Source organism: Eleutherodactylus coqui, chromosome 5, assembly GCF_035609145.1.
Source record: "Eleutherodactylus coqui strain aEleCoq1 chromosome 5, aEleCoq1.hap1, whole genome shotgun sequence".
Classification (NCBI taxonomy): domain Eukaryota; kingdom Metazoa; phylum Chordata; class Amphibia; order Anura; family Eleutherodactylidae; genus Eleutherodactylus; species Eleutherodactylus coqui.
The window spans coordinates 182,259,113-182,274,915 of NC_089841.1; the positions used below are offsets into that span (position 1 = coordinate 182,259,113).

General features: G+C 47.7%; 1 protein-coding gene across 1 annotated transcript in view; it reads left to right on the top strand.

The window, feature by feature from the left end:
- The window catches only part of MYO18B (myosin XVIIIB), a 529,330-nt gene that overhangs the window by 277,478 nt on the left and 236,049 nt on the right, over positions 1 to 15,803 (top strand). The window lies entirely within an intron of this gene.

A 15,803-nucleotide genomic window follows, 5' to 3' on the forward strand; every position in this document is an offset into this window, starting at 1 on the left:
TGGTCCCTAAATTACTGTTGGAGGGGGGAAAAGTCAGCAGGCTTGAATTGCTACAAGAGATACACAAACATTTTTAGCTAAACACTGATAAGGGAGTGAAAGTTAATGGTCCCTGAATTACTGTTGATGGGGGTCTTATCTGTATAATAAATGTCTCACACTTCCCATTCACGCATAAATCCTGGGGAATAATTTAACCCAGTATTCAGCGTGTCAAAGGTTGTTATCAATTTATATTCCCAAATTCTTCTGTGGTTTTGTGACTTGAAACCACCCTTCAATATCAAAACTCTCATATCTCCTATGTTATGTCCATGGTTAGAGAAGTGCTCGGCCACAGGTAATTCTCTTTTTCTGTGTTCAATCGTGTGGCGATGGGATCTCATCCTGGCTTTGACACGCTGAATACTGGGTTAAATTATTCCCCAGGATTTATGCGTGAATGGGAAGTGTGAGACATTTATTATACAGATAAGACCCCCATCAACAGTAATTCAGGGACCATTAACTTTCACTCCCTTATCAGTGTTTAGCTAAAAAGGTTTGTGTATCTCTTGTAGCAATTCAAGCCTGCTGACTTTTCCCCCCTCCAACAGTAATTTAGGGACCATAAAACTTTCACTCCGCTATCAGTGCCTAGACAAAAAAAGTTTGTTTGCTGTTGCAGAATTCCTTTTAAGTGCGAACCAATCACAACCATATCTGTGCCTTGTCATAAGTATGTATGTTATAAGTGTGTATAAATAGCCATACCTCTTCAGATCCAATCCATAAGCCTGAAGAAGAACCCTGCGTTGGTTCGGAAGCTCGCTATTATTACATCATATATTTTTGTTAGCCATTAAAAGGTATCATATCTACAAGATTACGTCGTTTCTCTTGCTGAGAACAATCACATTAAGATATAGACTAACACAATGTAACCAAACTACTAAAAAGAAAAAGAAACCTTGAATCTAATATCTTATAGCTCCACCTTTAGGAGCAATTACTTCCACCAAGCATTTCCTGTAGCTGCAAATACAGTTTCTACATCATTAAGATGGAATTTTGAATCATTCCTCCCTGCAAATGGGTTTAGTGCATCAGTATTTCTGTGATGTTTTGTATGCAAAGCTCTCTTTTTGTCTCTGACATGGCCATTCCAAAATACACATCTTCCTCTTTTTCAACTATTCATTAGTTTATTAAGGGTGGTTTCACATCTGAGGCTGGGTTTCCGCTTTTCTGCTCCATTTGGGGAGTAGGAAAGGCGAATCCCTGCAGCCGAACGGTTCAGAATCTAGACGGAACTGGATAGCGCTGAATGAACCACATTGACTATAATGGCGTCCTCCCGCTTTCCGCCCAGCTGCCCAGCTTTTCAATGGATGAAAAAGCGCTGATTGCAGTATTTTTATCTGGATCTGTGGTGGAACCTCCGGCTGGAGGTTCCAATGCAGATGTGAATCCGCCCTTTTATGCTTTTGGTCATTGTCCTATTGCATTACCCGTCTCTTTAGATTTAGGTCATGGACTGCTGCGCATATTTTCTCCTGTAAGATATTTTGATATACCTTATAATGCAATATTCCCTCAATGATTGCAATACGGTACACTTAATATACTGTTTAAAAGTTAAACAGTGCAAACTAAGACAGACAGTCTTAAAATGTGCCAGATTCATCACATCTGGATGGTAAATCTGCTTAATTTTAGAACTGTCTAGTTTATACCACCTCTTAAGTACCCTAATTTATTCCAAAATTTGTGCCAAAATTTGAGCGTATTTTGACCCAATTGGGTGCAATGTTTGGTGCAATTTAGGCCAAGCACCTTTTTTTTGATGAGTCGCAAAAGTGACTGAAAGTGTCTAAATACACATAAAAAACTGTCTTAAATGATTGGCAGCACATTTATTGTTGCAAATTGTTTCAGAAAACTGTTGCGTTTTAAATAAAAAATCTACCCCAATATTTTTTTGGAAAGCAGGGACTTATTTTAGTGTCCTTCCATGAGCATCTTTCTTGTTCACTGTTTTGAAAATAGTGAACATATGAACAGACCTTCTTGCAGTTTGTAGAGTCTTCTGTGGGTCTTTTACTGTTACCCTAGGGTTCTTTCTTATTTAAGGATTGCCTGTAGAGATGAGCGAGCATACTCGTTAAGGACAAATACTCGAGCGAGTATTGTCCTTTTCGAGTACCTGCCCACTCGTGAGAAAAGATTCGGTTCAGGCGGGGGTGAACGCTGTATTGCGGGAGTGAGCAGGAGGGAGCATTCCCCCCCTCCCTCCCCCCACCGCCGGCATCCGCATCTTTTCTCACGAGCGGGCAGGTACTCGAAAAGGATAATACTTGCTCTATTATCTGTCCTTAACGAGTATGCTCGCTCATCTCTAATTGCCTGTTGTGCTTTTGAGGTGATCTTAACTCCACACTCACTCCTACGGAGAGTAGCAACAGTCCAGTTTTTTTGCATTTTTAGATAATTTTTAAACCATAGATTGATGTACACTCATATATATATATATATATATATATATATATATATATATATATATATATATACTTATTTATTTATTTATTTATTGTGGTGATACAGTAGCAAGAGTGGCCTGTAAAGGGCCTATGAGTGCAGTTACTGTGTTGTATAGTTAGCCTGAACTGGGAAGAAGCCGTTAACACCTGCTGGGTGTAGCAGGAAGCAACATAAAAGCTGTTCCTGTCACACTCAAGGTGGAAGTTACAGCTCAGTAGAGCTGGAAGGGCTAAAGGCCAGAGGTCCAGTGTGGACCAGCGAGAGGCAATGAGGGAGCCGCGTCAGAAACTTGGAGCTTAATCTGTGTGGACCAGTTTGGGCCCGTCGCCCATCTGACACGGAGGACACCCTCCATACGCCCCAGGAGGGGCTATTGAAAGAACCCTGTAGGTTGTGAACCCTAAACTGTGTTTTGGTATGCTGAAATATATTTGCTGCGCTGTACAAATAAATGCTGGCAGGCACCAGATTTTTAAAAAAAGGACTGTGGATATTTGTACATGTGTGTGCCCATTCCATACTGAGAAGTCAGCGATCCGTAGGCGAGGAACCCCACTTGCCACAATATATACATCTTTTGAGGTCTTCTGTAAGTTTTTTGCACCAAGGCATAGTTTGCACTAAACAATTCCTACTATTAATAGTTTTGTCAGTAACTAGGCTTTGTTTGCTTTTATATAATGGGCAAAGCACCTGTGAAATCTACATTTCCAGTCTCATTTTCCAATATTTGCATATTAGCTCTTGAAGAAGTCATTAGAACAGAGGTTCATTTACTTTTTTACCTACCCCGTGAATGTTTACTCCATGTGCACAATAAAAACGTGAATGTTACAACAGTTCGTGTGTAATTAGTTTAGTTTAAATTGTGTGTTGATAATTGTGACTTAAATAACAATTAGACCAGATTTTATTAGCAATCAATGCAGAAATCTAGATAACTCAAAATTGTTCAAACATTTTTTTCTTGTAACTGTAACAGGATTGGTTCTCAGCCCACTCTTGGTTCTAAATATACAGCTCCTGCATTGATCCAGGTGCACAGCGCCTAATTTTTAGTGTTGATATAGATTAACAAAGGAAAGATTATCTATAAAGGTCCATTCACACAGGCGCATGCAATTTTGGTGCTTGAAAATCACACAGTTTTCACTGCACATTCATATTTCAATCACTGGTGTGTGCATATATGAGCCATGTTCTATAAACATGAGTTCTACTGTTTATGTCTATACCATATATCAGAGCTGTAAGGGCTACATCTCTTAGACAATACCCCTATCCTGATGAATCAGTCCAGAGTTATCAGACTGAGGAAAAGCCTTTATAGAGAATGAGAGTGGCACACAGCCAGCTAAAAGAATTGACTGATATCGGCTGACTTATAGAGACTAGAGCAAGGAAAAGAAAAGTATAAGATAAATAACATCAATAAGATAGCGGAGGAAGTTCGATGAAGAGCGTAAGAGAGATCAGCCTGCATTCATGGGCGAGGGTGACATGGGATATGTATATGCTATTGTATTGGAGATAGCAGGAATCAGCAGTGGGCAGGTGATTTAGTATCTGTCACCTGTTCTAGACCTTGTTATCTGCTGACTGCCTCCAGGCACATAACGTTCCCACCTATCAACCTAACCACATATGGTGCACTGTCTGAGGAGAACCTATACCTGTGATACACTATCGGATATGTGTGGCTGTCATAGCTGACGCATATACATGCTTGGTATAAGTCTGCAGCAGAAACTTCTCGATAGTAGCTGGGGTCCACTAGCTCCTGTTGCTCAATCATACAATAATCTTTGGGCTCGTAATTAGCCTAAAGAGAGAAGGGAGTGTGGTAACTCACATTGGTATTGACTGGCAGATGGGGTGGTGCCTAATATCATACGTCTGCTAAGTCATTTATTGATGTCACAATAAAGGATATTATGGTGGCTTTGAATCTGGATATATGACCAAATAACACCATATGGATATAGGATTATGGTTGTACAGTAATTATACACACCTAATAAATCACAAACATTGGTCTACATTCCATAAATTGTTGATCTTGTGAGAAGCACCCTATATAGCCGTGATGGCGAACCTAGGACACGCGTAGCCATAGTCGCTGACATGCGGCCACTGTCAGATGTTCACCCAGTTAGTGAATACTGGTAGGGCCCGCGGCTCCCCTGCTGGTATTCACTAACCAGCGCTACTAGCAGCGCTGATCCCGGCGCACACCATGATGTCAGTGTGCAGCTGAGATCCTCCTACCCCTCCCCTGATGTCTCTTACTACTTGGTTCCGCGAGAGAGTTCAGGGGAGGAGGCGTCCGGCAGCACACTGACGTCACAGCTGCTAGCAGTACGGAGGGCAGTGGAGGAGCAGAGCTTCCAGGATGTGGAGGAGGTAAGTACGTGGGTCTCGCGGGGCACTGTGACTGCTGGGGGCCGCTGTGGGGGGCACGGTCACTGCTGGGGGCCGCTGTGGGGGGAACGGTCACTGCTGGGGGCCGCTGTGGGGGGCCACTGTTGTTGCTGGGGGGCTGCTGTCGGGGGCGATGTCGCTGCTGGGGGCTGCTGTCGGGGGCGCTGTCGCTGCTGGGGGGCTGCTGTGGGGGGCGCTGTCACTGCTGGGGGGATGCTGTCGCTGCTGGGGGGTGCCGTCACTGCTGGGGGGTGCTGTCACTGCTGGGGGGCGCTGTGGGGGGTGCTGTCGCTGCTGTGGGGGGGCGCTGACGCTACTGGGGGGTGCTGTCACTGCTGGGGGCCGCTGTGGGGGGTGCTGTCACTGCTGGGGGCTCATCATTACTGAGATAAGTGAGGGGGAGGCTGGGAGAGGCGAGGGCCTGTGCTATGGGTGTTTTGGGTTTATTAAATAGTTGTATATTACAATTATACATTTTTGTTATTTAAAGTATAAATATTGCAAATAAATGGGTTTTTTCTCGAAGTGACACACCACCTGAGTTATGCTCGGTTTTTTGGCGAATTTTGACTCACTGAGCTCAAAAGGTTGCCCATCACTGCTATACACTATACCTTATCTCCTCCCATAATTGTTTTTCATCTATTGATGAGATAGTAGGAATAACTCTTTCACACTGAGATACAATCCCAAGTTGGCCATAGAGCTGATTGGAAATAATCACAGACAGAGACTTGTGGATAGTATCTTTTAAGAGATATAAATGTATTAACACAGTTGAAATATTAGTCCTGTGTTTGGAGTAGGGACAGGGTTATACTACTCCTGTTACCGTGCTGTTTGTGTATCCACTTTTGTTGGTTTGGATATTTGACAACCAACACAAATTGATGGCACAATATACTGATCTCTCTTGTGTTGTATCAGAGTTGATAACAACAGTAGAACTCATGTCTATAGAACATGGCTCATATATGCACACGCCAAAATAATTGTCAATGATATTATGAATAAAGGTTATATTTTAAGTGTAGTTCTTCTCAGTGATTGAATTCTATATAAGTACAAGGACTTTTCTGCCACTGTGACTGAGCACATGCATATGTAGTGCATATTATTGTATATGCTTTTTTTTCAACGTATCCAACTGATGTATCTCTTTTTTAGGGCGGATTCAGATGAATGTGGTGTTGTCCCCTTATCACGGCCGCATAACAAAACCACTGATATCAATGGATTTTAGTGGTTTCCTTTTCACTAGGGAGATTCTCACCCATTAATTGTACAGGTGAGAAAAGACTAGAGATGAGCGAGCACCAAAATGCTCGGGTGCTCGTTACTCGGGACGAACTTTTCGCGATGCTCGAGGGTTCGTTTCGAATAACGAACCCCATTGAAGTCAATGGGCGACCCGAGCATTTTTGTATTTCGCCGATGCTCGCTAAGGTTTTCATGTGTGAAAATCTGGGCAATTCAAGAAAGTGATGGGAACGACACAGCAATGGATAGGGCAGGCGAGGGGCTACGTGTTGGGCTGCATCTCAAGTTCACAGGTCCCACTATTAAGCCACAATAGCGGCAAGAGTGGGCCCCCCCCCTCCCAAAAACTTTTACTTCTGAAAAGCCCTCATTAGCATGGCATACCTTTGCTAAGCACCACACTAGCTACAACAAAGCACAATCACTGCCTGGATGACACTCCGCTGCCACTTCTCCTGGGTTACATGCTGCCCAACCCCCCCCCCCCCCGCACGACGCAGTGTCCACAGCGCACAACAAACTGTCCCTGCGCAGCCTTCAGCTGCCCTCATGCCACACCACCCTCATATCTATTTAGAAGTGCGTCTGCCATGACGAGGAACCGCAGGCACACACTGCAGAGGGGTTGGCACGGCTAGGCAGCGACCCTCTTTAAAAGTGGTGGGGCGATAGCCCACAATGCTGTACAGAAGCAATGAGAAATAGAATCCTGTGCCACCGCCATCAGGAGCTGCACACGTGGGCATAGCAATGGGGAACCTATGTGCCACACACTATTCATTCTGTAAAGGTGTCTGCATGCCCCAGTCAGACTGGTAATATGTACCTTAACAGTAACCGCGTTGGTGGTAATGTGGTGGTGACTGCGGACCTAGTAGCGCGGTTTTATTTTGTTGGTTTTCGGAATGTGGCCAGGATTAAGTGGGCCGTGGCGGGGGGATGGTGGGGGGGCTCTCTTGTAGTGTCGGTAAAGGTGAAATTCTTGGACTGCCACCAGACGAACCAATGCAAAGGCATTTGCCAAGAATGTTTTCCCTGTTGGAGGAGGAGGGGGATGTTTTTGAGGCACTACGTGTCCTCTCCACGTGTCCATGGTTATATGCACCTTAACAGTAACCGCGTTGGTGGTAATGTGGTGGTGACTGCGGACCTAGTAGCGCGGTTTTATTTTGTTGGTTTTCGGAATGTGGCCAGGATTAAGTGGGCCGTGGCGGGAGGATGGTGGGGGGGCTCTCTTGTAGTGTCGGTAAAGGTGAAATTCTTGGAATGCCACCAGACGAACCAATGCAAAGGCATTTGCCAAGAATGTTTTCCCTGTTGGAGGAGGAGGGGGATGTTTTTGAGGCACTACGTGTCCTCTCCACGTGTCCGTGGTTATATGCACCTTAACAGTAACCGCGTTGGTGGGAAATGGCCTCGCCGCCATCATGTCTTTGGGAAGCCTCTGTTTCCACACCCCAGAGACATACCATTAACAGCGGTATAGGCAGAGCCCATAATTCGTAACATTTCAGCCGTAGCATTAGGACAGGCCCCACTAACATATCACTAGCAGCATTATAGGAGGAGCGCAGTCTTCGTTCCATGTCAGTAATAGTAGCACTCAAGACAGGCCCCAGTAACAATTCCGAAGCAGCAGTATAGCGGGAGCGCAGTCTTCGTTCCATGTCAGCAATAGTAGCACTCAAGACAGGCCCCAGTAACAATTCCGAAGCAGCAGTATAGTGGGAGCGCAGTCTTCGTTCCATGTCAGTAATAGTAGCACTCAAGACAGGCCCCAGTAACAATTCCGAAGCAGCAGTATAGTGGGAGCGCAGTCTTCGTTCCATGTCAGTAATAGTAGCACTCAAGACAGGCCCCAGTAACAATTCCGAAGCAGCAGTATAGTGGGAGCGCAGTCTTAGTTCCATTTCAGTAGCTGCAGTATAGCCAAGGCCCAAGTTACATTTATGTAGCTAAAGTGTAGGCCAACCCCACACACACTTCTGTACCATGAGTGCAGGCGAAGAACATACAAATTGCTATGATTACACTGTAGGTGAGGGCCCCAAAAAATTGGTGTACCAACAGTACTAATGTACCTCAGTAAAAATTGGCCATGCCCAACCAAGATGGCAGGTGAAACCCATTAATCGCTTTGGTTAATGTGGCTTAAGTGGTAACTAGGCCTGGAGGCAGCCCAGTTTAACGAAAAAATGGTTCAAGTTAAAGTTTCAACGCTTTTAAGAGCATTGAAACATATAAAAATTGTTTAGAAAAATTAGATGAGTGAGCCTTGTGGCCCTAAGAAAAATTGCCCGTTCAGCGTGATTACGTGAGGTTTCAGGAGGAGGAGCAGGAGGAGGAGGAGGAATATTAGACACAGATTGATGAAGCAGAAATGTCCCCGTTTGGGATGGTGAGAGAGAACGTAGCTTCCATCCGCGGGTGCAGCCTACGTATTGCTTACGTATCGCTGCTGTCCGCTGGTGGAGAAGAGAAGTCTGGGGAAATCCAGGCTTTGTTCATCTTGATGAGTGTTAGCCTGTCGGCACTGTCGGTTGACAGGCGGGTACGCTTATCTGTGATGATTCCCCCAGCCGCACTAAACACCCTCTCCGACAAGACGCTAGCCGCAGGACAAGCAAGCACCTCCAGGGCATACAGCGCTAGTTCAGGCCACGTGTCCAGCTTCGACACCCAGTAGTTGTAGGTGGCAGAGGCGTCACGGAGGACGGTCGTGCGATCCGCTATGTACTCCCTCACCATCCTTTTACAGTGCTCCCGCCGACTCAGCCTTGACTGGGGAGCGGTGACACAGTCTTGGTGGGGAGCCATAAAGCTGTCCAGGCCCTTAAAGACTGTTGCACTGCCTGGGCTGTACATGCTGCTCGATCTCCGCACCTCCCCTGCTACCTGGCCCTCGGAACTGCGCCTTCTGCCACTAGCGCTGTCGGATGGGAATTTTACCATCAGTTTGTCCGCCAGGGTCCTGTGGTATAGCAACACTCTCGAACCCCTTTCCTCTTCGGGAATGAGACTGGGAAGGTTCTCCTTATAGCGTGGGTCGAGCAGTGTGTACACCCAGTAATCCGTAGTGGCCAGAATGCGTGCAACGCGAGGGTCACAAGAAAGGCATCCTAACATGAAGTCAGCCATGTGTGCCAGGGTACCCGTACGCAACACATGGCTGTCTTCACTAGGAAGATCACTTTCAGGAACCTCCTCCTCCTCCTCCTCCTCATCCTCCTCAGGCCATACACGCTGAAAGGATGACAGGCAAGCAGCAGGGGCACCGTCAGCAGTGGGCCAAGCTGTCTCTTCCCCCTCCTCCTCATCCTCCTCATGCTCCTCCTCCTCCTGAATGCGCTGAGATATAGACAGGAGGGTGCTCTGACTATCCAGCGACATACTGTCTTCCCCCGCCTCCGTTTCCGAGCGCAAAGCGGCTGCCTTTATGGTTTTCAGGGAACTTCTCAAGATGCATAGCAGAGGAATGGTGACGCTAATGATTGCAGCATCGCCGCTCACCACCTGGGTAGACTGCTGAAAGTTTCCAAGGACCTGGCAGATGTCTGCCAACCAGGCCCACTCTTCTGAAAATAATTGAGGAGGCTGACTCCCACTGCGCCGCCCATGTTGGAGTTGGTATTCCACGATAGCTCTACGCTGCTCATAGAGCCTGGCCAACATGTGGAGCGTAGAGTTCCACCGTGTGGGCACGTCGCACAGCAGTCGGTGCACTGCCAGATTAAAGCGATGTTGCAGGGTGCGCAGGGTGGCAGCGTCCGTGTGGGACTTGCGGAAATGTGCGCAGAGCCGGCGCACCTTTACGAGCAGGTCTGACAAGCGTGGGTAGCTTTTCAGAAAGCGCTGAACCACCAAATTAAAGACGTGGGCCAGGCATGGCACGTGCGTGAGGCTGCCGAGCTGCAGAGCCGCCACCAGGTTACGGCCGTTGTCACACACGACCATGCCCGGTTGGAGGCTCAGCGGCGCAAGCCAGCGGTCGGTCTGCTCTGTCAGACCCTGCAGCAGTTCGTGGGCCATGTGACTCCTATCTCCTAAGCTGAGTAGTTTCAGCACGGCCTGCTGACGCTTGCCCACCGCTGTGCTGCCACGCTGCGCGACACCGACTGCTGGCGACGTCCTGCTGCTGCTGACACATCTAGATTGCGAGACAGAGGTTGAGGAGGAGGAGGGTGCTTTAGTGGAGGAAGCATACACCGCCGAACATACCACCCCCGAGCTGTGGCCCGCAATTCTGGGGGTGGGTAGGACGTGAGCGGTCCCAGGCTCTGACTCTGTCCCAGCCTCCACTAAATTCACCCAATGTGCCATCAGGGAGATGTAGTGGCCCTGCCCGCCTGTGCTTGTCCACGTGTCCGTAGTTAAGTGGACCTTGCCACTAACCGCATTGGTGAGGGCGCGTACAATGTTGCGGGAGACGTGGTCGTGCAGGGCTGGGACGGCACATCGGGAAAAGTAGTGGCGACTGGGAACTGAGTAGCGCGGGGCCGCCGCCGCCATCATAGCTTTGAAAGCCTCCGTTTCCACAACCCTATACGGCAGCATCTCAAGGCTGATAAATTTGGCTATGTGGACGGTTAACGATTGAGCGTGCGGGTGCGTGGCGGCGTACTTGCGCTTGCGCTCCAACACTGGCGCTAGCGACGGCTGGACTGTGCGGTGCGAGACATTGGTGGATGGGGCCGAGGACAGCGGAGGTGAGGGTGTGGGTGCAGGCCATGAGATGGTAGTGCCTGTGTCCTGAGAGGGGGGTTGTATCTCAGTGGCAGGTTGGGGCATAGGGGGAGAGGCAGCGGTGCAAACCGGAGGCGGTTAACGGCCTTCGTCCCACCTTGTGGGGTGCTTGGCCATCATATGTCTGCGCATGCTGGTGGTGGTGAGGCTGTTGGTGGTGGCTCCCCGGCTGATCTTGGCGCGACAAAGGTTGCACACCACTGTTCGTCGGTCGTCAGGCGTCTCTGTGAAAAACTGCCAGACCTTAGAGCACCTCGGCCTCTGCAGGCTGGCATGGCGCGAGGGTGAGCTTTGCGAAACAGTTGGGGGATTATTCGGTCTGGCCCTGCCTCTACCCCTGGCCACCACACTGCCTCTTGCAACCTGCCCTGCTGCTGCCCGTGCCTCCCCCTCTGAAGACCTGTCCTGTGTAGGCGTTGCACACCAGGTGGGGTCAGTCACCTCATCGTCCTGCTGCTCTTCCTCCGAATCCTCTGTGCGCTCCTCCCTCGGACTTACTGCCCTTACTACTACCTCACTGCAAGACAACTGTGTCTCATCGTCATCGTCCTCCTCACCCACAGAAAGTTCTTGAGACAGTTGGCAGAAGTCCCCAGCCTCATCCCCCGGACCCCGGGAACTTTCCAATGGTTGTGCATCAGTGACGATAAACTCCTCTGGTGGGAGAGGAACCACTGCTGCCCAATCTGAGCAGGGGCCCGAGAACAGTTCCTGGGAGTCTTCCCGCTCCTGAGCATGTGTCATTGTAGTGGAGTGAGGAGGCTGGGAGGAAGGAGGAGCAGCAGACAGAGGATTCGGATTTGCAGCAGTGGACGGCGCAGAACTGTGGCTGGACGATAGGTTGCTCGAAGCACTTTCTGCCATCCAGGACAGGACCTGCTCACACTGCTCATTTTCTAATAAAGGTCTCCCGTGTGGACCCATTAATTGGGCGATGAATGTGGGGACGCCAGAAACGTGCCTCTCTCCTAATCGCGCAGAAGTCGGCTGCGACACACCTGGATCAGGAGCTCGGCCTGTGCCCACACCCTCACTTGGCCCTCCGCGTCCTCGGCCGCGTCCACGTCCTCTAGGCCTACCCCTACCCCTCAGCATGCTGTATTACCAGTGATTTGATTTCACAGGCAGGAAATAAATTGGCGCAAGCCTGCAGGCCAAATATAATTTTTTAACTTTTTTTAAAAAGGAAAGGCCCACTGCCTCTAGTGAATGAATAATAAGTTTAATAACTGTGTTGCGGCCCTGCAAAAGTGTCACAGAACTTTACTGTTGCAGAGTTATTAACTGTGGCAGAGCAGGTATTTCCCAGGCAGGAAAGAAATTGGCGCAAGGCTGCACTCAACCGTAGCTGGTTGCGTCTGATTTTTTTACGTTCTCCACGCAGCACACACGTACCCAGAGCCCTGACGGCTGTCAGAGGCAGGGCAAATATACTTTTTTCCCTTTTGTTTAAAAGGAAAGGCCCACTGCCTCTAGTGAATGAATAATAAGTTTAATAACTGTGTTGCGGCCCTGCAAAAGTGTCACAGAACTTTACTGTTGCAGAGTTATTAACTGTGGCAGAGCAGGTATTTCCCAGGCAGGAAAGAAATTGGCGCAAGGCTGCACTCAACCGTAGCTGGTTGCGTCTGATTTTTTTACGTTCTCCACGCAGCACACACGTACCCAGAGCCCTGACGGCTGTCAGAGGCAGGGCAAATATACTTTTTTCCCTTTTGTTTAAAAGGAAAGGCCCACTGCCTCTAGTGAATGAATAATACGTTTAATAACTGTGTTGCGGCCCTGCAAAAGTGTCACAGAACTTTACTGTTGCAGAGTTATTAACTGTGGCAGAGCAGGTATTTCCCAGGCAGGAAAGAAATTGGCGCAAGGCTGCACTCAACCGTAGCTGGTTGCGTCTGTTTTTTTTACGTTCTCCACGCAGCACACACGTACCCAGAGCCCTTAGGACTGACAGAGGCAGGGCAAATATACTTTTTTCCCTTTTGTTTAAAAGGAAAGGCCCACTGTGCCTATTCAATGACTAATAACTGTGTTGTGGCCCTGCCTACACAATTCTGTGCCTGTAGTGACAATGCAGGGTGCAATGCTCTGCACCGCCGATTTTGAGAAAAAAAAAAAAAGCAACACAGCTAACAGCAGCCTGCACAGTACTCCACACAGTTAAATGTGGCCCTAGAAAGGACCGTTGAGGTTCTTGAAGGCTACACTCACTCCTAACACTCTCCCTGCCTAAGCACCAGTTCTATCCCTAATGCCGGGTGCAATGCTCTGCACTGCCGATTTTGAGAAAAAAAAAAAAAAAACACTGCTAGCAGCAGCCTGCACACAGGTAGATGTGGCCCTAAGAAGGACCGTTGGGGTTCTTGAAGCCTACACTCACTCCTAACACTCTCCCTACAGCAACTCCAATAGAACAGCACTGTCCCTCAGCTAACTCACAAGGCATGTGTGGCGAGCCGCGGGCGGGCAGATTTTAATACTCGGGTGACACCTGATCTCGCCAGCCACTCACTGCAAGGGGGTGGTATAGGGCTTGAACGTCGCAGGGGGAAGTTGTAATGCCTTCCCTGTCTTTCAATTGGCCAGAAAAGCGCGCTAACGTCTCAGAGAGGAAACTGAAAGTAACCGGAACACCGCGTGGTACTCGTTACGAGTAACGAGCATCCCGAACACCCTAATATCCGCACGAATATCAAGCTCGGACGAGTACGTTCGCTCATCTCTAGACCTGTCCTATCTTTCCCGCATGTATTGAATACTACGTGCAGGAAAGATCGGGCGGCACCTTTCTTTCCATCGTTATTTTCAAACTCCTGCGTCTGGCCTGGAGTTTGAAAAGACGGCGAAGGGGAAGCGATTCCCCTCGTTCAGGAACAAGTATGCTCCGTGCCGCCGAGTATAGTTGTGCTCACACTCGTCGGAATAAGCCCTTACACTCGCTCCTGGCTTCATACATAAAAACGCAGTAAATACGCGTGTATTCACTGCATTTTTTTTAATGATCCCATAGACTTGAATAGAATCAGGATAGAAGAATAAGCAGCGCTGCTGTGGGATGAACATGCCAGACTGTGAATATACAAAGAGAACCTTTAATGACAACATAGTAACATAGTAACATAGTATGTAAGGCTGAATGAAGACAATGTCCATCTAGTCCAGCCTGTCTAGCCTCCTGTTTTGTTGATCCAGAGGAAGGCAAAAAAAACCCCAAGAGCAGAAGCCAATTAGCCCTGTTTCTGAGTTGCACCGACTCCTTTATCAGGCCAGTAGAGAATGTCAGAATGCACAGGAATTTAAAAAGCTCCACATGTGCGAAGTGCGAAAACAGGTGATGTCACGTGAAATAAATAAATGTACGTATAAAATAAAACTCAAAGGATAACTGATAAGGAAATCTACAATATAAACCCCCCATACAGACAGTTTCTATGCCCATGTTGACTTAACACCTTTGGTACTATTTAGGTTTTGTGGTGATATCTTCATCAAATTTGTGTACTTTTTATATCCACTGTCACTTTATATTGATATTTTATGCTATATGTGTTTTGCAAAGAAACCATCTGTTTGGGGGATTTCTATTATAGATTTCCATATTAGTTACCTTTAGGCCTCCCTTACACTGGTGCATTTTATAGCGATTAGCATTTTGTTCTGAGCTCCATTCTGATCGCGGTATAACACTCCCATTGAAAACAACACTCCCATTGTTTTCAATGGCGTCTAGCAGACATCCATTCGATTGCGGCACTTTCCAGCACAGCGATTTTCAAGCGAAGTCTGTTCTATTTTTTGCAAACAAAAGTAAAAGGATTGAAATCGCGACGCTTTGCAGCGCTGCTGTGTGAGGGAGGCCTCAGAATTTTATATTTTTTACACGTTGTGAGACAGTGACTGACAAAGTGCTGGAGGGCGGATACGTGCCACCGAGTGGCCTGGGCTCGGTGGAGGAAGGCAGCATTTGGGTGTCAGTAACACTAGGTTACTGACACATTGTAGTGTAATGCAGTAGCTGCAAGCCGCATAGTCCGGGACGGCTTTTCCTGGAGTGGTCAAAGCGAAGGGTGGGATGGCCACTCCCACGTACCAGGTGAGGCTGGTACCAGGCCTTATAAAGCCAGGGCCTGCAGATCTAACAGGGAGATGTTGACTGAGAAAGCCAGAGAGACGGCTCAGTGGAGCTAGGAGCCCGGCTAGCCCAGTGTGTGGCTGTGAAGGCCAGAGGTTCACAGGGAGACGCCCCTAACCTCCACAGCTAGGAGAGGTGTGTGCTGAGACCTCTGCAGGTCTGAGGACCGGACCGGACTGGCTGTGCGCAGCAAGCGGCGTTTTTTTCCAAGTGAGTAGTCAGGTCCGGACTTATGTATAGTGAATGCTCAGACGAGCAGGTGTTCATTTATGTTGGCCTGGAGTTAAGGCCTGCTTTTTCTTTATTTGTGCTGAAATAAACCCAGGCGAAGCCTGGACTAAAGAACATTATTGTATGGTGTCACTGTCTCTGGCTGTGGATGCCCAGGTTGCTACCTATCCCAACGCTAATCCCTCACAACATACATTCATTTATTTATACGGTTCAGCATTTTATTTATATATATATATATATATATATATATCATATATTTATTTATTAATATTGCTAATCTATTCTTGGGTGATATGAAATGTATCTCTGTAATTATCTTCTATAGTGTACACTTAATTAGGCTTATTCAAAGGCCGTGGTTCACATGAAGTCACCTGCCATGTGACATCACGTATTTTTGTACGTATTCTTATTATTCTTTGATAATTCTAATTATACATTGATTCCGCTTTTTTCTTGGTTATTACACGTTTGGATAGGAATTACTTTA